Source organism: Aulonocara stuartgranti (genome assembly GCF_965226115.1).
Source record: "Aulonocara stuartgranti genome assembly, chromosome: 9".
NCBI classification, from domain to species: Eukaryota; Metazoa; Chordata; class Actinopteri; order Cichliformes; family Cichlidae; genus Aulonocara; species Aulonocara stuartgranti.
This window is the reverse complement of record NC_138960.1, coordinates 28,827,853-28,851,882: the sequence shown is the minus strand read 5'-3', so window position 1 is coordinate 28,851,882 and position 24,030 is coordinate 28,827,853. Positions and strand designations below refer to the sequence as shown.

The following is a 24,030-nucleotide window of genomic DNA, read 5'->3' as shown; positions in this document are numbered from 1 at the left end:
GCATTTTAGCTGTTATTGTGATGATTAAAAAAAATAAAAAATTGAGTGCCATTGATCATGTCCCACCACTAACCCTCAGTCACAGAGAGCACTGATATTGTTTGCATTCAAAAGGCTGTGTTGTGAAAATAAAAATGTGTAAAATTGCTTAGACGGTGTGATTAAAGGTGTCAGATGTAAACACAGCTGTTATCTGGATCAGCTCCAAATATCACCTGTGAGAAATTTTGAAACAAAAAAAAGGAAAAAAGAAAAAAATATATACTCTAAACCAGCGGTCCCCAACCTTTTTTTGCCACGGACCGGTTTATGCCCGACAATATGCCCGGTACCAAACGACTCACGGACCGGTACCGGTCAAGGAGTTGGGGACCACTGCTCTAAACTGCCAGCAGCAAGTCTGACACATTGACACAGGTGTGGCTAATAACTGACTAATGCTGCTCCCCTCAGGGTTTGTCTTGTTGGAGTCTGCAAATTCTGATATTTTTGTAATATTTGGTGAATCTCTCCCTTGCCCTTCATTTGTTTCTTTGAAAGATATCCAGTTTGTGGTTGGCAAGACTGGCTGTGCAGTGCTTTGCCTCCCTAAAAACAGCACAAATAAAAAAAGTAGGAACTTTTTCATGTGTCCTCTTCTGTTGCATTTCACCTTGTCCCAATTTCACCTCCAAACCCCTTTGATCTTCTGGCCAATTAATTTTGCCCTTTCTACAGTAACAGAGCAAATCCGAGCATGATTTTGCTTTTTCTATTGTTGCTGGCAGCAGAATACTTTACTCATCTCGCCCTCCCCTCTTTTTTTTTTATCTTCAACTCCCATTTTTAGAGTCCCTCTGATCTTTTCACTTCCTTTTTTTAATCTTCATAAGCATTACTGGTGCTTAAGATGGAGTGTTGGGGAGTAACGGAATACATGTACCATTACGTATTTAAAATACAAAATATGAGTAACTGTATTCCGTTAATACAGTTACTTTGTTGAAATAAATGGATTACACGGCGGTATTTTCCTGTTTGATATTGTGGCAGGTCAGGCCTGTTTGGGTTTTGTTTGACAGCTATATTCTGTTGTTCCAGGCGACAGTTGCCATGGTGATGCAACAACAACAACAACAACAACAACAAAAAGGCGCTCTCTCACCCAGGAAACACAGTCAGAGAGAGAGCGCCTTTTTCTTGTTGTTGTTGTTCTTGTTGTTGTTGTTGTTGTTGTGCTAAGCTAATAGGCAGAATGCTACAGGCATAGCGCTAAAGAATGTAGCCTCATGGGCAGTGTAGTCCGTGCTGCAGGGAGAATGGATTGCCATACCCGTTATGTGTATGTGAGCAAAACACATGGCTGCCAAAATTTCACTCTGAATCAGACAGGAATCTGTAATACAGTGGACTGGAAAGTATGCATTCATTGAATAATTTAAATACACGTTCAATACATGCAGTTTCTTTCTTTTCTTTTTTTATTTTGCCTTTCCCATTTGGATCTTTAGCCATCAGAATTGTTGTCTGAAGGCCAAGAAAGATGCCAAGCAGATTTACTTTACCAATTGGATCCTCATGGCCTTGCCATATTGGTCCATTTGATTGACCTTTATTATAATTATGTGTTTATTTTATTTTATTTTTGGTTATTAGACATGAGTGGGGGGATAAGCCAATACCATTATGTTACGACCCGGGTCAAAAGCTGCAACATAAATAAGGAGACGAACACCAGATTGTGGGTGAGAAGAGGTTTTAACACTAAAATGCCTAGCAGGTTGGCTAACATGGCTGGTACCACCCAGGCATGGCTAGTGAGGCTCCCTCAAAGCCTGCCTCAGGTATCCTTTTATCAACACCTGACCAGGTGTGGTCAATTAGCACCAGCTGAACACACTGAGGAGATTAGAGGCTGCAGAGGGACGTAACAGCAGTAAGAAGGAACTGACGTGTTTCAGCTGAGGGAATCCTCAGCATTTGTGATACACATATGAGCATGATTCTCAGAAGCACCACCTAGACCAAATGCTTGATGAACACTGGTGACAATAATCATTAATACATTGCCATTAACAAAAGTGCAAAACTAATGATGTCTTTTATCCACATCAGCGATAAGGTCTGGGTGGCGCTTTATTGGAGGTCACACCTGTGTATATATAACAGAAACACAGAATACACCGATTAGAAGAATGCCTGCATTAATATTACTGACTAGAGTGATGTCAAAAGCGTGAATGCTATGAAATGAAAGATCTTTTAACCTTTTACCAGTACATTCTTTTTATGATTTTGATGATAACAGGGTTTAAATACGCTAGTAAACATCCATAACATAAGACAGAAACAAATTTTTATTGCGAGAGCAATTTTAGTAACACCAACAAAGTTGAATTTTAAAACATACCTGAATGCTGGGTGAAAAGTCTTTCTCTGATATTTTTTGCCATTTTCAGCTGTTGCTCAGCAAGTGTGGTCAGCTGAAGGTGATATAAAACAGTAACTGGATATTTATGAAAAGGCCTTTTTTTAAAAATACATTGGTAAAGTAAAAGTTTGATCTATTTTACTGGCCATTATTTGCTGATATACTTCTTCACATCTAGTGTACAAACAGTACTGCTGACCTGACATACTTGGAGGAAAAGCAGAAAGATTCTTACACAAAGGACAATAAGAGCGTAGATCATATTAAAAAAATATAAAACGTGCAGTATGTAAACTCAATCTTAAGTGGTCAGCTGGACTCTGCTACACTTCATGTGTTATTTTATGTGATTCCCCAACGGTAAAACCAATATTAACAGCTATGACTCCGCAACAAAAGACTTCATTTTCACAATGACAAGGCTGGTTTGTAGAGTTCCATGCATTTTTCTGCCTCAACGCTGAATATCTCCTTGTCCCCTCTGACAGCTACAAGATGAAAAGTAAGATGGGCTTTTCCCTTACAAAAGAAGTACTTGGAGTAGCTACTATGTACAAGGTGTGTAGTGAAACTGGAAGAATGCTTCATTTCTTGGACATCAACTCAAAAAAATCAAAACAGTCTCATAAATTGAATGTGGGTTTTGCCATAGGTAGTAACATAAAGGCTTTTGTACTTAAAGGGAGTTGGACTCCCCCAGGGCTGCCTGTTGTCCACAATTCCATTCATAGTGTTTATGGACAGTTTCTAGTCCATGTGGTGGAGAGTTTCTCGTTTGGTTGACTTAGGATAATCTCTTTGAAATTTGTATAGCTGAATGAGTGGTCTTTGTAATTTCATTGAGTGGTAACCTCCAACTTGTGTGGGGGTGGTTTGTAGTCGAGTGTGACGTGGTGGGGAGGAGCATTTTGACAATCTTGGCGTTTTGAAACCGGATGTGATGAGAAAAAGAGCTCTGACTGTGAAATTCACTCTCATACTTCAGATAATTGTCCCGTCTGAAACATAGTATGAACAAGATTTATAACATGGACATAACCCAAAGTGAGTGACTGATACCATAAACTCAACAGGAAAGACTTCACATGAGTCAAGTGAGAAATCTGGTTTGAGACTTCTGTCTAACCACAGGTATTGACTTCTACTGGCCATTAAGTTGAATTTTAAGGTCGAGGTTTAATGGATTTCCATGCTGTCTTCACTTTTCAGAAACTATGTCCATATATGCTTGTGGTAAAGAGAGAACTGAGCATTAAAGTGAAGCCGTGTGTACTGGCTGATCTGCCTTTCTGCCCTCACCTGTTGCCAGAGCCATAAGCCATTAGTAGCAATCAAAAACTATTATATACAAGCAGCAGAAATCAGTTTCCTTAGGACGGTGTGTGGTCTCAGCCTTAATGATAGCATGTGGAGCTAAGTTAGGAGGGGGTTCAGAGTACTGCTGTTTCTTATTCATGTCGAAAATAGCCAGTTGTGCTAGTTTCAGCATCTGAATTGGGTGCTTGTACTTGCATTTACTTTGCACTTTACTAGTGCACTTTAGGCTACAAGTCACATTTTCACGATACAGTCATACATTATTTTGTTTCCCTCGCATCGATGTCCAATTTAGAATCACCATTTAACCTAACATGCATGTCATAAGAGATTCAAATCACTAACCTTGTGAGGAGACAGCGCTAATCACTGCACCACTGTGCTGCCCAAGTGAGAGATTTTGCTGGATTGGGAGCACCTCGGTGTCTCCCAAGGAAAAGCTGAAAAGTAGGAAAAGGAGAAGGAGGTCTGGGCATCTCAGATTAGACTCCTGCCCCTGCAAACCAGAGCGGGATAAGAGGCAGAAGATGGATGGATGGATGGATGGACTGACAATATACACAACACCAACCACTATAAAATATTTCTGATGTTTGGCATCAAAGGCAGCGCAGTAAGCATCTTTCAATCTTTAGCTATAATTGCAGCTTGAACCATATTGGAGATTTCCCTTCAAATACCACAAACCAATTATTTTGTTTAACTCACACTTCAGATCCAAATGAATGCACACAGACTCTGCAAAAGCTCACTGCCATTTAGAAATGCATTAAAGTCAAAAGCTAACATAGGACACTATCGTAAGATCCTGGAATACATAAAGGTTATATTTGCAACATTGCATACAGCACATTTCAGTGCAGAGACAAACCTTTATCAGCTTCCACCCTTGCCTTAGCACATCCTGTCTTATGCCACAGAGTAATCGTGTACAGGGAGCTCCTTCTTCTGGTTTCCACACTGCACAAGCGTTCTCACATATACCTGCACAAAAAATACTCACCTTATCCTTCCACTCACAGTCATGCAAGGGAAGCGGTCTTGATTTCAGCCAGCACGCTGACTGTGCTCACAAGCGCAGAGTCAACTGTTTTATCCACAGTGCCGACGGGAACAGCCTTGCATCTTCTTCTGTCACACTGGCACAACAAGAAAAAATGTAGAGAGAAATACAAAGCCTGAGAGATGGTGGAAAGGGGGAAAAAACAAAGAAACAGAAAGAAAAATGGAAATGAAAAGAGAAAGCGGAACAGACAAAAACAGAACTGTGGCTGATAATGTCAAGTTAAGCGATGTATACATACACGTTATATTACATATCTCTTGTATTAACCTTTATAGTTTCCAAAAGAGATTTTCTCCCTTTTTCACTTACAGTACATGAGATTAAGAATAATATTGTCCTCAAAAGAGGGGGAGCACCTTCTGCCAGGTCTGTGGGTTTTTATTATCCAATAGTGCGGTGAATGAGAAAAACTGTGCCACATATTACAAATTCTTGCTACAAAAACTGGTTTTGCCAGCAGTCAAGAAAGCAGAATTTTTAAATTGTCCAAACCATTCCTCTGGGTCATAACAGGCAGTGGTGCTTGATGTAAAAAGACGGATGCCTCTGATGACTACATGAGTAGGAATGTGTGAAAGTGATAAGGTATTCTGTTCTATACCAAACGTAAATGTGAACTCGTGTGGGTGAAACGTGTATGAAAATCTGCTTTGATCTCCAAATTTTTTGTGTTAATACTGTTTATTTGGGAGCCTGTTTATGTGTTCCCGTGTGTGTACACGCTCAAGCTGATGCGTACTGCAGTAATAGAAGCTGTCCTGCAGCACACAGTCTGGTGTTTGCAGCCGGAAAGCTGTCATAAACAATCTGCTCCAGCGTCAGTTAAACAGCTAGCGTGGGAGAATTGGGTGCTCAGTAGGCTACAACCAACCCCACGCTCTCTAAATAGACCAACCCATCTGCCTAATGCTCCGATATCAAAATGAGCAATGGATATCCCATCTGACATTGCAATAGTTATGCGACAACTGGTTGGCCAGGACTCAAGTGACACTGGCCAGTGAGTCTGGGAGGTCTTGTGCTTTGACACTGAGTAAAGCTGAAGTTAGTGTTATACTACACTGTGAAAACTAACAGACTCAGGATATGTTCCTGCAGGAAATGAGACTTTCAGGTTCAAACGATTTCACACATGGATGTGATGAGGTCACTGTAATGTGTGGTATGAACGTTTGCTTGAAAAATAGCTGGAAATAGACTTCAGGACACAGGCCAAAATATATTAGGGTGTCAAGACTTATGTAGAATAATCCTTATACATATATAAGGCCTACTCAAGTGCGCATGCGCCAACCAGCGTGCAGCCTGTTACAGTCGCTCCTGCTTTTTCTCTTAGTTTAGCTCTTTTTTCTTACGTATTCTTTTTTTTTCTGACTTGTATTTTCATCCGTTTATTATCTTTTACTCAATCATGTGGATTGAGAGAGTTTTTGTTCTTCTGGTGGCCATGGAACTGTTACTTTTATCAAGGAACGGGACCGGGGCACATCTCCTACACTCACGGACTGTTTACTCCAGAGATCAGCTGATCGCCCTGATGCCGGCCGGCTCGCTGGCCAGGCCCACAGAAGTACCAGCTGAAATTTGGAGGAAAACACATCAGGGATGCAGAGGTCAAGGACAGAAGAGAAGAAAGAAGGAGACGGTGAGACAGCGGAGGCTCGAAGCGAGGAGGAGGTATAAACCGTGTCTGCCGTCTATCGTGATGGGAAATGTGCGATCGTTGGCAAATAAAATTGACGAGCTCTCAGCACTGGTATGGAGTCAGAGGGAATACCGAGAGTGTAGCCTGATGTGTTTCACCGAATCATGGCTGCACCAGGACATTCCCGATGAGAATGCTTCCGTGGAAGGCTTCCACACTGTTCGGGCGGACAGGGACAGCATCGCTAGCGGTAAGCGGAAAGGAGGTGGGCTTGCTGTTTTAGTTAGCAACCGGTGGTGTAACCCTGCCAACATAACAATCAAAGAAAAGATTTGTTGCCCGGACATTGAACTGTGTGCTGTTGGACTCAGGCCGTATTATTTACCCAGGGAATTCTCTCACGTCATCTTGGTGGCTGTTTATGTTCCTCCCTCTGCTAACCCCACAGCTGCATGTGACACTATCCACTCTGCCATAGCTCGGTTACAGACTCAGCACCCGAGTGCCTTTATTGTGATCTCGGGTGACTTCAACCATGTATCACTGGACAATACACTAACAACATTCAAACAATATGTGGACTGTCCCACCAGGGGAGAGAAAATTTTAGACCTACTGTATGCTAACGTCAAGGATGCATACAGCTCCTCCTCCCTCCCCCCACTTGGTAGGTCAGATCATAACCTGATTCACCTCACCCCCCGCTATGTGCCAATTGTGAGGAGGGAAACTGTGACCACCAGGACTGTTAGGAGGTGGTCAGAGGAGGCAATAGCGGAACTACAGAGCTGTTTCGAGGTGACCAACTAGGAAACACTCTGTGAGCCTCACGCCGAGGACATCAATGGGCTTACTGAGTGTATCACAGACTACATAACTTTCTGCACCGACTCCATTGTTCCAGCTCAGACTGTTCATTGTTACCCAAATAACAAGCCGTGGGTGACTAAGGACATCAAAGCCCTCCTCAACAACAAGAAGAGGGCTTTCAGAGGGGGCAATAAAGAGGAGGTGAGGAAGGTCCAGGTGTTACTAAAGGACAAGATCAGAGAGGCTAAGGACAATTACAGGAGGAAGCTGGAGTGGAAACTCCAGCAGAGGTGTGGAGGGGCATGAAGACCATCACTGGATTCAGGCCAACCAACAGCAGGGGAGCTGAGGGAGGTGAGAATAGAGCGGAGTGAGTCCCCTCGTCCTCAAGACCTGTGCCCCCCAGCTGTGTGGAGTCTTTCATAAACTGTTTATGCTGAGTCTGAGTCTGCAGAGGGTCCCAGTGATGTGGAAGACATCATGCCTCGTCCCTGTACCAAAGACGCCACGTCCCAGTGGCCCCCAGGATTACAGGCCCGTGGCACTGACCTCCCACATCATGAAGACCCTGGAAAGGCTCATCCTGGGCCAGCTACGACCCATAGTAAGACCACACCTGGATCCCCTTCAGTTCGTTTATCAGCCTCGTCTCGGAACTGAGGACGCCATCATCTACCTGCTCAATCGTGTCTACACCCATCTGGACCAGCCGGCGAGCACTGTGAGGGTCATGTTTTTTTACTTTTCTAGTGCTTTCAATACCATCAGGCCAACCCTCCTGGATGATAACTTAGCAGCGATGCAGGTGGATGCTTCTCTGGTGTCCTGGATTGTTGATTACCTGACAAGAAGACCACAATATGTACGTCTCCCACAGTGTGTGTCTGACAAGGTAATCAGCAACACAGGGGTACCACAGGGGACTTTCCTCTCCCCCTTCCTCTTCACCCTCTACACCACAGACTTCAGCCACTGCACAGAGACCTGCCATCTTCAGAAGTTTTCTGATGACTCTGCGGTGGTTGGATGCATCAGCAGGGATGATGAGACAGAGTACCGGGCTGTGGTCGACTCTTTTGTCACGTGGTGTGAGCAGAATCATCTGCAGCTCAACGTGGCAAAGACCAAGGAACTGATCGTGGACTTCAGGAAGACCAGGAAACACTTGACCCCTGTTTCAATCCAGGGGGTCAGTGTTGACATTGTGGAGGACTATAAATACCTTGGAGTACACATTGACAATAAACTGGACTGGGCTAAAAACATCACAGCACTTTACAGGAAGGGCCAGAGTCATCTCTATTTTTTGAGGCGACTGAGGTCCTTCAACATCTGCCAGAAAATGCTCAGGATTTTCTATGAGTCTGTTGTGGCCAGGGCGATCCTCTATGCTGTTGCATGCTGGGGGAGCAGGCTGAGGGTCGCAGATGCCAACAGACTTAATAAACTAATCCGTAAGGCCAGTAATGTTGTGGGGATGGAGCTGGACTTCCTCAAGGTGGTGTTGGTTTATAATGGAGCACTGTAACAAAAAATTATTTCCCCCAGGGATCAATAAAGTATTCTGATACACACACATATACATACACATACATATCTATCTATCTATCTATCTATCTATCTATCTATCTATCTATCTATCTATCTATCTATATATATATATATATATATATATATATATATATATATAGGGGTGCAACGATATTCGTATCGATATTGAACCGTTCGATACAGTGTTTTCGGTTCGGTACGCATATGTATCGAACAATACAACATTTGTAATTTATTTTATCAATTTTCCTTCTGACGATGCTGTCTGTGTTGAGCGCTCAGTGAATCTGCGTTCGACTACTCCGCCTAGGCTGCACTGACGAGTGCAGATCCACTGAGTGCTCAACACAGACAGCATAGTCAGAAGGAAGAGCGCAGGGCAAGCTAGCAAGACAGAAGTTAAGCTCTCCAGATCTGGCGTTTGGAATTATTTTGGTTTTCATGTGACGTATGACCCTGAAGGTAAGCGAGTCATGGACTAAAGTAAAACAGTATGTTGGATGTGCCACGCAATGCTCAATTACATGGGTGGGAGCTAGTGTGTTAGCGCAGTTAGCTCGTTAACGTGTTGGCCGTCTAGCCCCATGCACGGGGCGATCGGCGGTAGCTCGTTAACGGAGATTTGCCGTGTTGTGGCGTTAAGGTCATTTCAACGAGATTAACCTGAAATCACTAGTGGGAACACAACGAATATGACTGCACATTTACGCCGACATCATCCTAGTGCAAAGACAAAAACAACAAGCATGCTACTAACTTTAGCCGAGTCATTTAGACAGCTGTTAGCACATGATTCTCCTTATGCTGCTGAGAATATAGCCCAGAAGAAGCGGATAGTATAGCTTTTATTTTGGAAAGAGCCATTTCTCTGTAATAAACTCTCTTTTCCAAAGATGAGTGATTCCTCAATCAGATACAGGGCTTGCAATATCGCTAGCCCGACGTCCCGGTGCTAGAGATTTTTTTCAGTCGGGCTACCAAAATCTATCTCTTCCCTGCCCGTCGGGCTATTGTAGGAAGAAAAATATATGTCAGTGCTTTTGCATTCTTTCAGAAATGTAGCTGGGTAATTATGTCATTGGTATCGGTGATCCACTGTCAATATGTGACATATTGAAATCGCGTTTGAATTTGCGCTTGTTTTTTTGCTTTCACTTTGCAATCGCGCGAACTGTGTATAGAGAGCGACAGCACTGATCTGTGAGTGATGAAAATTTGTGCACCAATTCCTCTGACATCGTCTTATTAATCGTTAGCTCACTATGCAAACATGACAAGTGAAATCTCCCGCAGCAAGCTTAAACATGTGAGAGGTTGAGGATATATATTTCATTTCTTCTGAGCCAAATAAGACAGGTCAGGGTGAAGAAGTGACAGCCAAAGAAAAGCTTACCACAAAACGGAGAAGTTATGACAAATCAGACTATAAGGCAAAAAGAAAGTGCAGCTTCATGGTTTCATGGACAAAAGAATTTCTGTGGCTGCAATATGACGAGCTAAATAACCAGGGCTGCACATAAGTGGTCCGCAGGTGCGCATTCGCTGTCAAAATAAAAAACACTCACAAGGGTTAGGGTTAAATTTAAAAAACTGTACTTTTGAGTTAAAATATATATTTATAATTTTAATAAATGACAAATTAAAAAGGCATGAACATTTTTTTTGTATCGAAAAAATATCGAACCGTGACACCAAAGTATCGAACCGAACCGTGAATTTTGTGTATCGTTGCACCCCTAAAATATATATATATATATATATATGTACACACATACAGAAAAAGCAGAAAAATGGTTTCAACAGCTGAAATATGTAAGCTGAAAGTCTGTTGAAAGAGCCAAATAAGCTCAGTCTCTATAGCAGATGGGTGGATTCCTTTTCCCTTTAAAATTTAAAAGACAAGATCTGATTTCCAGGGGGTGGTTGCAAAATAGTTCCTATGTCAGTGGCTAAAGTAACCTTTCAATCCATGGTTGCTTATCTCAAAAAATGCATGGCTGATAAGTTTTTCACTTGTAAAACTATTGCAATCTCCGGGGAACAGCCTTGCAGATATGCCTTTTTACTTTAAGACCTGACCTACTTATAGGCTAGTTCTTAAAACATATTACAATTTTAAAAAACATATTTCTATTTTCTGTTGTGTTGGTATATGTAGCTTTTTCCCCCAGAAGCTTAAAATAATCACCAATAACAGTAGAAAATAATGATATATCAGCAGGGGTTTGATGCTGTGGGTATGCCGATTTTTAATTACTCTAGAAAAGCAATAGTTTCACCACCCACGGAGATTTCTGTTTTTTACTGATTTTTTAAAATTTCCTACTGAGACTTTAACCTTTACAGTCATAGAACATACATAGATTAACGGGTTTATTTACAAAGTGCGAGGTTAGCTGATATAACTGCGTGGGTCAGAGACTGCCCGCCGGGGAAGTGGGAGGATCTGTGAACAAGAAACACAATGTTAGTTTGACTTGATTGAGAGTTAAAGGTTAACAGTGTTCACTGAGACTGAATGGCCTTGTCTTACTTGCGATGTGGGGCAAAAATACGTCAGTGGTCAGGCTGAGTTCCTGAATCGAGAAGGCTGGGCAGGCAGTTTGATGGTACCAGATGGTACCGAGTGCAGAAGAGAGTGAGGCAGAGGAAAACAGAGATGGGGATGCCGACTGTGAGCTGGAAAATACACAAGGTTGATCTGGTGAGACCTTCAGGTGGGTAAATAGTGGGGGTCTTGGACTCTGTATAGGAGATAGGAAACTGAAGTTAGTTAGGAATTCAAAGACACAGGTTGGTGCCAACTTGCCAGTGTGGTGGAGTACAATCTGGCAGAGAATCACAGCCCTAACCTGGCTTTTAAGTACAGAGCCTCCTGATGGTCAATGATTTGCAGGTGTGGGAGAGAGTGAGGCCAAGAGAGCAGCTCCGCCCAAAGACAGATGCAGCGAAGTAGCTGTCCAAAACCACCTGGAGAGGAAAAAAGGAAGAAACCCCAAGAAGCCAGTCCTCGATGCACATCACCACTAGCTTTGGCACAGACTTGCAAGGTGCTATACTTTGGATTTCTTGTAGTATTTTTAATGTGAATATGTAAAACCCCATTTTTTATGTTGACATCCGGCTTCTGTTACGATATTGCGCCTTCACAAGAGCTGTTTTTAAATGACACAGGAATATCCGCATAGAATGTTCTTAGGTAATTCAATGTGTTATACACCAAGCAGTTTAGTACAAGATTATATGGCATTAAACATTTATCAACTTTAATTAGGGGAAAAAAACTTCTTCTGCTCTAGAGTAACTTTCTGTCCTCCAAATCGTGGCTGCTACATGTTATTTCATTTGATCAGAAAGACCATCTGCTTTTATCATGACCTTTTATCTTCACACTGAATGTTAATGGACTGTACAAACTCCTTAGCTTACTAATCGTGTATCTAACTGATATTTTCCTTTTTGTTACAATGACCAAATTTAAACTGTTTAAATTTTTAAAAAAATGCTAATAGTTATAAAATAAGTAAATAAATGTTCATTTTGTCAAGGTACTTTTAGTTAACAGTGTGTTCTGGACTGTATATACCTTCGGATTACATTATAAAGATTGGATGCTGAGTTTCTAAATTTAGCAAATCACAAATATATAGAAAGTATATAATGATATATATATTGTATACATTGCATACATTTTTGTAAAAATGTGTGTTTACTGTTAGTAAGTGATTCTTTATATACCTTTTCTTTCTCTCAAATCATCAATTATTTAGTTCACCATCCTCCAAAAGACATTTAGGCAATTGTTACTTTAAGTATACTATACTTGACTCCTTTTTCACAAAGAAATTGAAACATACAGTGTTGACCTTGGGGACTAGTCGAGCAATATACAGGGTAGGTCATCATAATTAAATACCCTCAGTTTTTTAAATGAATACCAGGATGTTGCAGGGAAAAATGCCTGCTAACTCTGGTAACCAGGGATGCATCCTAAGAAAATTGCTCAGACACTTGTTAGCCAATGGGAGTTTAGCTTTAAACATGGGTTTAAAGTTGTAAAAGTGCATGCTTTAATCCAAACTGTTATTTTATTTCCTGCACTTAACCATATATTTTGATTGATAGTCCTTACCAAACAGGGAAATTGTGTGATTGTCTCTCCCAGCACAACACCTTCTTCATAACATAGAGTTTCAATGTGTTTTTTGAAACATGGTGTTATAGAGATGCCCTGTTGTGTTAAGGTCATATATAGGTCTTTAAAAATGTGTTACAATGTGGCACAAATCAGTCTCTGATCAGTCATCAGTATTTGACAAGTTGGGAAGGAGAATATACTGAGTTTTGGTGGAGTTTGTGGTGTCTCACGATCTACATGAGCTTAGTTTTTCCAGACACTTTTCCTTATCCAGCTCCACATCATCTCAAAACAAAGTTAAAATAAATTGTTTTTTTCCTCTTCAAGAGAAAATATATTCCAAGGCCTTGACTGGAAAATTTGCTACTGTTTAATTATTTTTTGTTTGTCTCTGCCTTGGTCATATCACTTCCTTGCTGTCTTCACTAATTAGGTATCCTATTGAACTGACTCTGAGCTGGGAAACCATTCAGCTAACACTGAGTGAATCTTTGCTATCATGTTTAGTTGATTGGAAATGAAAGGAGCCCTGATGTCACCTCTTAGATTGTCATTGATCGTTTTTCTCTCTATCAAACTACAAGAGAACAAAATGCCGTTTCTCCTTCACTCAGTGGACTTTGTTTGTCTTTCATTACACAGCTACTCTTCACAGCCGGATGTCTTATAAATTGATTCTGATGTTATCCTTTTTTGTTACATTATTATTTCTTGAAGGTAAAAATCTCTTGGGTTACTTGCAAGAAGAGGAGCTGGGGTTAATAGTGGAGTTAATAACTATGTTATCTTGAGTAAATCTCTAGAGCTGTTTCTGAATTGTATTTTTTTTTTGATAGATATGTAACCACTGTATTATACCTATGTAGATACTTTGTGAAATTCTATATTCTATTGCAACCTAATGTAAAATCGTTGTATGTTAAAAAGGTTTTTCATCTCTGGAGACTGGTGGTGCTTTCTCACTTTTGGCTTTATTCACATGACAGATGGTTATGACAAGATATGATCCACACATTACCACAAACAAGCCTACACACATGCGGGCACACTACATGGAACCAAGCACTTAAAATCATGCACTGACATACCTATGTGAATGACATTCGGAAGGAGATAATTCAATGGCTTTCCAAAGAAGGCTATTTCCAGGATACAGGCGTGCAGGGATTTTTAATGCCAGGATGCTTATCGTTATGTTGAATTGCAGAGGAAGATTTGGAAAATTTTAATTTATACAAAAGTCATGGAAAAATCACTCAGCTTCTTTAGAATTTTGTGAACATAGTGTGCATATCTTTCCCTTTCTTGCAATGTCAAATTTTCTTCTATTCTCATGCGTTGTGGTTGGTACTCGGAGTCCAGTCTGATTAGACAGTAGAAGAGGTGGAGGAAAATAAACTTTGCATCTGAGTTGAATGATGCAACTGGATTATAAAGATAGGATATTCATTGTTTCAGCTCTGAGACTTGTTAGAATATATGCCTATCTAAGAACTGAGGACACAGAGCCTCACTAGAGTCTATGTATTCTGCTAGACCTTGTTGCTCATTTAAACATACACTTTTCCACTCTATCAAATACAACATGTTGTGAATTGTAAATCTGTTCTGGTCTGGATTGGATGTGGTAATAGAGAAGAATGCAAAATGTAAAGATCAGGGAAAAACCCCTAAGCATTAGCACCAGAGCACTAAAAAAACATGCTACAGTATGGCCAGAGTAAGTCAAAGAAAACGATAAATACACTTACTGTATATACATCTTTACTATGATAACAATAAAGATGTGTTAGTTTAACTGTGTGATTGGCTTTCCTGTTTTCTGAATATTTCCCAATGTTTATCAGCTCTTTTTAAGCAGCAAGGTTTTTTTTTTTATATATACATTGTCTTAAAGCATTTCTGGATCATTTACCAGAAAAAATTTCAATGGGAAGATGTTACTTGACTATATCAGGAAGTCTGTGCCAATGGTTAAACATGTTAGCAACAGTAAGAACAACTTTGACTGCTAATCAGCCAAAGGATCAGTTACATTCACCAACAATTGAGTTTGTAGGACTGTCAGAAAAATCTGAAAACTGTTTCTGAGGAATGTTAAGATTTATTTAATAAAACTGAGCAGTGAGTTTGTTGCACTAAAATTGCACTGTGGCTTTTTGTCACCCTGTTATTGGTTCAGTTTCCTTTTTTCAACCAAAGTTTTACAGGCAAGCCTTGTATGTTAATCACTGGCATAGTTAAAGTGACACAATATTACCAACTATTGAAAATGTGCAGCTCACCACATCTTGTTTTCTGCACACTTCAGTTTCCTTGTGACTTGATTTGTGAAGTGTAGATGCTTTTTGTGATACCATTATGAAAGGATTAGTAACATCACAGGTTTGCAATGTGTACCGTTACTTCCCAGATAATTGATGCAGTACATATCACTTTTTTTGTTGGTCTGCTTGACATTGATGTCTTCTAACGTTGCTGTTGTGTAGGGCTGCTACAAACGATTATTTTGATGGTCGACTAGTCACAGATTATTTTTGCGATTAGTCGACTAATCAGATCATGCATCCATTGGACGTAAAACGTACAGCTTATTGCACCAGCAGCATCTGCTCTTATATAACTATCATTAGCTTACAGCTTTAAGTGTTTAAGGTATGTGCTAACTAAAAATAAAGACAAGATGATAGTTGATTAAATTTTAATGAAATTTGCAGATTGTTTCGGTGAAGTTTAATAAACTCCTTGCTATCTAAAATATAACAGGAAACCGGAGTATTTTCTCGAGCATCTCACACTTCTGATAATCAGTTGTCTGCTTGGCGTTTATTCAGCTGTGTAAAAACTATAACTTTAATCTCAGCCAAACCGATTTACTCAGGAACAAATAAAATACTAAAAAAGTCCAAACAATAACATTTTTAAGTTATCTAAGTGACTTATATATATTTAACCTGAGTAGCGAAAGACGGCAGTGGGTTTGAAAACGATTTGCCGGGAGTCCGGTGTTCTCACCGGGTCTAGTGAGCCTTGCCCCCGGCTAGCTATCGAGCTGGTGGGTAACAGAAGTCTTCGAAAACGTCGTGAAAATATGTGGTGTCTTGATAAACTGAGCAGATAGTTGAGGTTTATACAGTTACATTCTAGCCTGAAAATATGTTAAACGTTTATTTTGTGACCCAGAAAGAATAATAAGAGTAATATTAAAACTAACTAGCTGCCGCCATTGTTGGAAACTGAGCATGGCTGCGCTATGAATTCTGGGACACAGCTTATTCTTCTTCTGGGTTTAACGACAGCTGGCATCCTTGTACATGCAGTGCTGCCATCTTCTGTTTCAGTCCATTATTACACTCTTAAATCCTACTACTTATTCCTGCGTCTTTTGTGATCTTACAAAGCTTCAAATGACGCTTCGACTATTAAATCAGTCGTCGACGATTTTGATAGTCGACATAATCGTGACTAGTCGACTAATCGTGGCAGCCCTACTGTTGTGACTGCGTTCGTTATTTGATGCATTGCCGAATTAGTTGTGCAGTATTTATGAGCTACAGCAGATCTGTTGGAATCTATGGATCTTGTTTTCAGGAGTTTAATTGTTAAGCCAGTCTGTTGAGCTCAACTTCCTCTTCTCTTGTCTTCTTTCCTCACCTCTCGTGTCCTTTTCTGCATGGTGTAGCCTCTGTCTGTTTTTTTCAGGGCCCACCACTCAGCATTTACTGATGCTGTGATCTGACCCAGCCTCTCCCTCTGCAGTACCACTGCAGCTCCATCAATCACATAGCCAGCCACACACACACACACACTGAGCAGTTCTGAGCTTATCAAGTGAAGACAAAGATGACTCTGTGATAGACACACAAGAAGTGGCGTGTGTTAGTTACATTCACATGTGTGCATGCAAGTCATTTCGTAGTGTTGAGGATGACTCAGTAGGGAATTTGTTCTTTTCACGTGTTCGGATATTTTAATCTGGGGTTACATAGATTTGAGATCAAGAAGGATTTCCATATAGAACAGGATCTGTCTGTGCATGCATACAGTTAGGTCCATAAATATTTGGACAGACCATTTCTTTCCAATTTTGGTTCTGTACATTACTACAATTGATTTTAAATGAAATATTTCAAATGCAGTTGAAGTGCAGACTTTCATCTTTAATTCAGTGGGTTGAACAAAAAGATTGTATAAAGATCTGAGGAATTAAAGCATGTTTTTAACACAATCACCAGATGCTGGGTTTCCTCATTTTTATTGCTCTGCCAGGCCTTTACTGCAGTGGCTTTCAGTTGCTGTTTGTTTGTGGGCCTTTCTGTCCGAAGTTTAGTCTTTAACAAGTGAAATGCATGCTCAACTGGATTAAGATCAGGTGACTGACTTGGCCATTCAAGAATATTCTACTTCTCTGCTTTAATAAACTCCTGGGATGCTTTGGCTGTATGTTTTGGGTCATTGTCCATCTGTATTATGAAGTGCTGCCTAATTAATTTTACTGCATTCAGCTGGATTTGAGCAGACAATATGTCTCTGAACACCTCAGAATTTATTTGGCTGCTTGTGTCCTGTGTCACATGATCAATAAACACAACTTTTGGCACACCCAAGCCATCACACTGCCACCACTGTGTTTTACAGATGATATATTGTGCTTTGGCTCATGAGCTGTTCCATACCTTCTCCATACTTTTTTCTTGCCATCATTCTGGTAGAGGTTGATCTGTCCAAAGAATGTTTTTCCAGAACTGTGCTGCTTTTTTAAATGTTTTTTTTTGTTTGTTTGTTTGTTTGTTTGTTTGTTTTTTTAGTCAAATCCATTCTAGCCTTTCTATTCTTGAGGCTTATGAGTGGCTTGCACCTTGCAGTGAACCCTCTGTATTTACTTTCATGCAGTCTCCTCATTATGGTAGACTTGGATATCGATACATCTACCTCCTGAGGAGGTAGAAATGACTCTCTCATTATGGAAATGACTCTGTGATCATCCACCACTGTTGTCTTCCTAGGATGTCCATGTCTTTTTGCGTTGCTGTTCACTGGCGCTTTCTTTCTCAGGATGTACCAAACTGTAGATTTTGCCATTCCTAATATTGTAGCAATTTCTCTCATGGATTTTTCTGTTTTCGAAGCTTAAGGATGGTTTGTTTCATCTGCATGGAGAGCTCCTTTGACCGAATGCTGTCTGTTCAGAGCAAAATCTTCCAAATGCAAGCACCACACCCCGAATCAACTTCAGGCTTTTTATCTGCTTAATTGTTAATGACTTAACAAAGAAACTGCCCACACACTGAAAAAAAGGGACTGGCCATCTCTTGGATTTATGTAAGCATCTTGCATGTATTTAACACAATTGCCTCATGTTTTAAAGATAAATGTAACTATATAGTGTAAAAACTACATGATATGCAGAAAGGGTGTATTAAATTGTTTATATCATGTTCAGGTGAAGTAAGTCAATAAGATAGCAACGTTAAATCTCGTGAAACCACGCGTGATTTCATCTCGCGGGCTTTGGATCGTGGTTTAAAAAATGCATCCATCTCAGTCAAGTCAAGCAGCCAACTCTACGTTTTTTGGTATGTCTTGATTTTTTGAATTAATATTTACCATATTTCAGCCAAATGTAGTTAAACGTCTAAAGTGCCGCCATGTAACATGCTAAAAAAGAGCCGTTAGCTTATTTGCTGTTTTATCTGTTATCAAAGAATTGGCGCTTTTTCATTTGAATTTGTCTTTGGCACAAGAGCCGTAATATCACATTAAACCTAATTACGAGGCACTCATAACATAATTTGGTTTTCTGTGTGAATAGATTTGTCAACTGACTCTTCAGTTACATTGTGTATTTACTGCACCGTGGTGTTAGTGAGATTTTGGACATTGAACAGCTTTAGCTAATATCATCAGCGGTATTATGCTAGCTTACATCCCTACCCCTCCTGCCCTCACCTGCTGTCCTTTTGTTTTTGTTTTTGTTGATGCACATTGAGAGACCACATCTATTCTGCATTTCACCAGGAGTCAGCTGATGGATTGTGGGTTCAAGGTGTTATGGTAAGAAAGTATATTCTATTTTCGCTTAAGGTTTCTGTAACTTAATTATAATAGGTTTTTTATAATTATTAGGTGCATGCATACTCAAATAGACCACCCTATTAATACAACTGAGAAATCCAAAATCTGCCATAGGTTTGACTTATACCTGTATGTATTGTCAGAAAGGTGATTACTGGACTCACATTAATGCACACTTGAACTAAAATGAGGTTGTAACTTGTGGGTTCTTGGGTTGCAAATCAGAAATAAACATCTTTGGATTTTTTTAATCCCATAAGATCTGGAAACACAGTTTTTATTCAACAAAACATTACTGATTATTAACCAAGCACAGTGCCTGCTGTTATTTCAAAATAATTTTATGTCATTTCAGATGAAATGCAGCATTCCAGTGCATCCCAACCATGCCTTTACAGGTTTCTGACGGAGCTGAGTTTCTCTCTGACAGTCTGCTGAAAGTGTTTGCAAAGTGATCGGGGGAACAGGGCACAAAGCTAAAGGATGTAGCTGCCATGATGACAGTAAGAACTTTAAAATTCTTTAACTACAAAGTGTATATGTATTGCATTAGGTCAGTAAAAGATTTTTATGCTGCATCCATTGAAACAGTCAACTATTACCTGTGAGTACTGATTCCACCGAAAGGATGCCATAATTTTCGTCATGCATTTACTGGCCCACTGAGAAAAATTGATCTTTTTAAAAAAATAAATGTTCTGGAAACTATATATCCATAAAGTTGATGTCAAACAGGAACTTTTGATATTGCTTTGTAGATGCTGGTGTTGCATGTTGACTGGTTTAAGTTTTGGTCTGGGATCATTTTCTTCTGTGCTACTGAAAAGTTCACAAATCTCTGTTTTCTTTGTTATAATACTTTAGGATGACATTAATGCTCGAAGGGAGTCTCATCAAAGTGCTCCGCATCTGTGTGAAAGACAATTGCAACATCTTGGTGCAGGAGTTCATGGTGAGTGTTTTATGAGTAGATTGTGGCTTTGCAACATTTTAAAATGCATTTAGTTATCCACTTGATCCTCATTGGACCAGTTAGGACCAGTAGTCCTCTTTAATAATTTGAAGTTCACATGAGGCCTGGTAGTGAACTCAGCCGCCGGCCCTTGAGGCCCCACCCCTGTATTAGGGGTCACATCAGTGTGAAAAAACTTTAAATTTGTCATTCTAGTGAACAAAGGAAAATCCCACCAATATTTACATTAGCTTTTGTTTGAAAAAAAAAAAAAGACCAACAGCTAACCAAATTGTGGGGCTGAAAGTCTAAATTCTAACATCTTCTGAGTGACAAAACCTGGATTTCTGATGGGCCGGTGTCTTTCTAAGAAAAACTAATGTAAAGCATTTGAAATTATGTTTTTCACCCTCTCTTAGAAACTCTGTTAGACCATGAATGGCAGCATGGCAGGCCACTCTTTGGCTATAGCTATTTACTATGTTGCTTGCATTGGTTTAAATTACTCTAACATTAGAACTGGTAGATTCAAAAGAGATGAGTTTAAAAAGGAATCTTAAAGAAATGTTTTGTGTTTAACCAGGACTTGACTGAGGCCACTGCACAGATTGAGAAAACCACAATGAACATCTGTCTCCAGAGGATGCACCAGGCAATGACTTTTCTGACGTTGGCATCATCATCGAGGGTATAGTAGTTCTTCAAGATCTGGATAACGTGACCTTTGCAGTAGCCATGCTGTTTGGACCTTTTTTATTCCTTCAATATGAGTTACCCATCACAACTCTGCTACACTTTTGAGGTGATTCAAAGGGTGGTAATTGAGTTGGATGCAACTCAGCTCTCAAGAAAAGCTCACAACTAAGACAAAACTGCTCCTGCAACGAAGCTCACTGTTATGCATGTGAGGTGACCAGCTCTAGGTGAGAAGACATTTAAATCTCACACTTGTTCTGCTGCATTTTTGAAGCTCAATTCCAGGAACAGATAGCAGGGTTCATTTTTATATACACTGCAACTGCCATGAGGACGAGCCGTTTTTTTGTTGTTGTTGTTGTTTGTTTTTCCTTTTGCTCTGTACAAGTTCTCTGTCTGTTTGGCAGCATTTTTAAATTTCTCTTTGTATTTTTTCTTTCTTTTACTAGTGAAGAGATGTAGCATGAACAGTTATGCAGTCTAAATATCCCATATGGGCCGTGTGAAATGGTATTTTCAGTTTCATTCAGTTGAAGTAAGGAATGTTGAATATTTCTAAGCTTGCTGTTTTGAACCAAGATGTCACAGTATGATCAGTGCCGTAATTTTTGACAGTCACTCACCGTATCAATGTTATTTTTGCATCTCTTGAATAAAGGTTTTGACCTGCAAGTGCTAATTTCTTTAGTTATTGGGGTAAAATGGGTAATGTTAATAGGAAGGTGTTTGCCAATTCAGTAACCTAATTTAATGTTAATGGAAACTAACATTACCTCAAATTGTTTAGTTATAATTGTTGTTTAACTGAATCTTGACGTCAGAGGCCTTAAATAGAATGTTTTGTATTGTTCTTTCCCAACATTTTTCAAAAGAAAGAGTCTAATTTCTTTGCTGTGATTGATTCCAGAGAACACGGAAGAACTGACATTATTTAACTGTTGGTTTATATAGATTCAGTAGTGGAGTAATGTCAGTTTAATTCTTTACCTACTGTCAATGCAGTGAAATTAGACATTTTGTTTTGAAAGGTTACTGGTGGATGCCAGCAACCATCTTGGAAGAGAACAATATAATCTGTTATAAGGCCTCCATTTGAAAATTGTGTATTTGATACTAGAATATAATAGCAAAATGTAATTTGAAGATAACATGTAGTATTTAAGTGACCAAATAGTATTGGGTAAAAGTTATTGAATGGTGTTGGGATAAAGTGAGAAAATTGTGAAGGATTAAAATATTTCAAGAGCTCAAATTACTTCATCAAAACATGTTTAAGTCACATTTTATCAACACAAATTGCACAGGTTTATTGAACATGAATAAATTGTGTTAATTTAACTCAATTGTTTAAGTTGCTGCCAAAGCAAAACATCTGTGTGCAACAAATGTCCACCATTGAATTAAGTAAATCCAACAACATATTTTTTTCAGTGCACCTGCCCATGAAACAGGCTTTGAATCAACTGCACAATTACTTTTAGTTCCTTGAAAAAGAGGGTGGCAAATGTTAAGGAGCTGAAACTCCTAAACCCTTAATCTAATTTGAATGTGGAGAGTCTACACAATCAGTAAACAGGTAAAAAAACCCAAAAACAAACGCAACGCGTGCCAGTGTCTAACTACGTATGGACCTGACTGTACTTAAACTCACCTTCATGCTTGTAAAGCCAAAAACTGGAAGAGTGGTCCTGCAGATTTCATGTGCAGCATCAGAAGTCTCTGTCCAAAATAGTCAGGATAGTGCACCTCTACTGGGGACACACAGATAAACTAGATGGTTACCCAGTAGTGGTGAAAAAGCAGAGGAAGAAAATGTAGCTATACCAAGTGATAGCAATATCGGGAAAAAGTAACATTGTTATTAATTATTTTCTTTTTCAGACATTTTGTTGTAGATTTGCTGGTCTATTTGAGGTCATTGTCCTGTTGCAAGACCCAATTTTTTACCAAGCTTTACTTGTTGGACAGATGGCCTCACATCTGACTCTAGAATACTTTGGTATACAGAGGAGTTTATGGTCAATCCAACAACTGCAAGATGCCCATCTTTGGTCATCTTGCAGTGGTTGCTGTTGCTGTTGGTATGAGGTTTTTGTGCTGATGTGGTGCTGTGCATTATGGCAAGACATCTATGCTTTGGTTTTATCTGTCCAAAGCGCATTCTTGAGGTTTGTTCAGGTGCAAATTTGCATACTGTATCTAAGCTGTGTTGCCATATTATTTTAAAGAAGAAACTTTCTCCTGGCAATCCTTCCAAACAAGCCTTTTTTTTCATTATTTTTCTAATTGTACTGTCATGAACTTTAACTTTAAAACATGCTAACTGAGGCCTGTAAAATCTGTGATTTAGCACTTGCATTTATTCCAGTTTTTCTGAAAATTGTGGTAACATATAAATGAACTGTCCTGACCAGCAAACTACCAAAAGTTATAGAGGTGGTTACAAGTTTGTGCATTTGATTAGTGGCATCTGGTTGCTCCTTTTCCTACTCCCCTCCTTACTACTACTGCTTATTCTGATGGAAACAGAAAAAGTGTACTTAGTTTTTCAATAATAATTGAATTGAATAATTTGAAAACATCCTTTTTGACATTTTTTGTATGGTTTTTTAACACTTAAATGTTTTATTTTAATTTGGTGTTCATCACTAAGGGGGGAAAACCTTGCTATGGAAGACTTGCTGTGGGAAATAGAACCATTAATTCTTCTGCCTACCAAAACATCCTGAAGGAGAATGTCCGGCCATCCTCAAGCTTAAGTGGACTTGGGTTCTGCAGCAGGACAATGACCCAAAACATAGCAGCAAGTCCACCTCTCAATGTCTTAAAAAAACAAAATGAAGACTTTGGAGCAGCCTAGTCAAAGTCCTGACTTGAATCTGATTGAGATGCTGTGACATGACCTCAAAAAGGTGGTTCATTCTCAAAAACCCTACAATGTGTCTAAGTTACAACAATTCTGCAAAGATGAGTGGGCCAAAATTCCTCCACAGAGCTGTAAAAGACTCATTGCCAGTTATCACAAACACTTGATGGCAAGGGTGGCCCAACCAGTTTCAAGGCTTTGTTTGGATTTTCCTGCTTAATTATGAACACCGTCATTTAGAAACTGAAATTTATGTTAACTTGTGTTATCTTTGTTCCGCTATTTAAATTTCTTTGATTATCTGAAACATTGATGTATGAGAAATATACAAAAAAGGAGGAAATCAGGACAGGGGCAAGCACTTTTCACATCAATGTATATAGTGTTGAATATTGGTTCAGAGCATGCCTCTTTTGTGACAAATTACTTTCATTTAGTGGATGTTGAGGCCATTAACTCCAGACCCATAATAGCATAACAGAGGCTTCCATTTCATGCCTTTTC

General features: G+C 39.6%; 1 protein-coding gene and 1 long non-coding RNA gene across 3 annotated transcripts in view; both read left to right on the top strand.

Annotated features, from left to right (window-relative positions):
* The window catches only part of cntnap2a (contactin associated protein 2a), a 413,013-nt gene that overhangs the window by 113,882 nt on the left and 275,101 nt on the right, over positions 1-24,030 (top strand). The gene's annotated exons all lie outside the window — the stretch shown is intronic.
* LOC309714980 lies at positions 18,520-21,817 on the top strand. The gene is made up of 4 exons (XR_014279114.1): positions 18,520-18,991; positions 19,368-19,515; positions 19,877-19,964; positions 20,548-21,817. It is a non-coding gene; the product is annotated as an uncharacterized lncRNA (long non-coding RNA).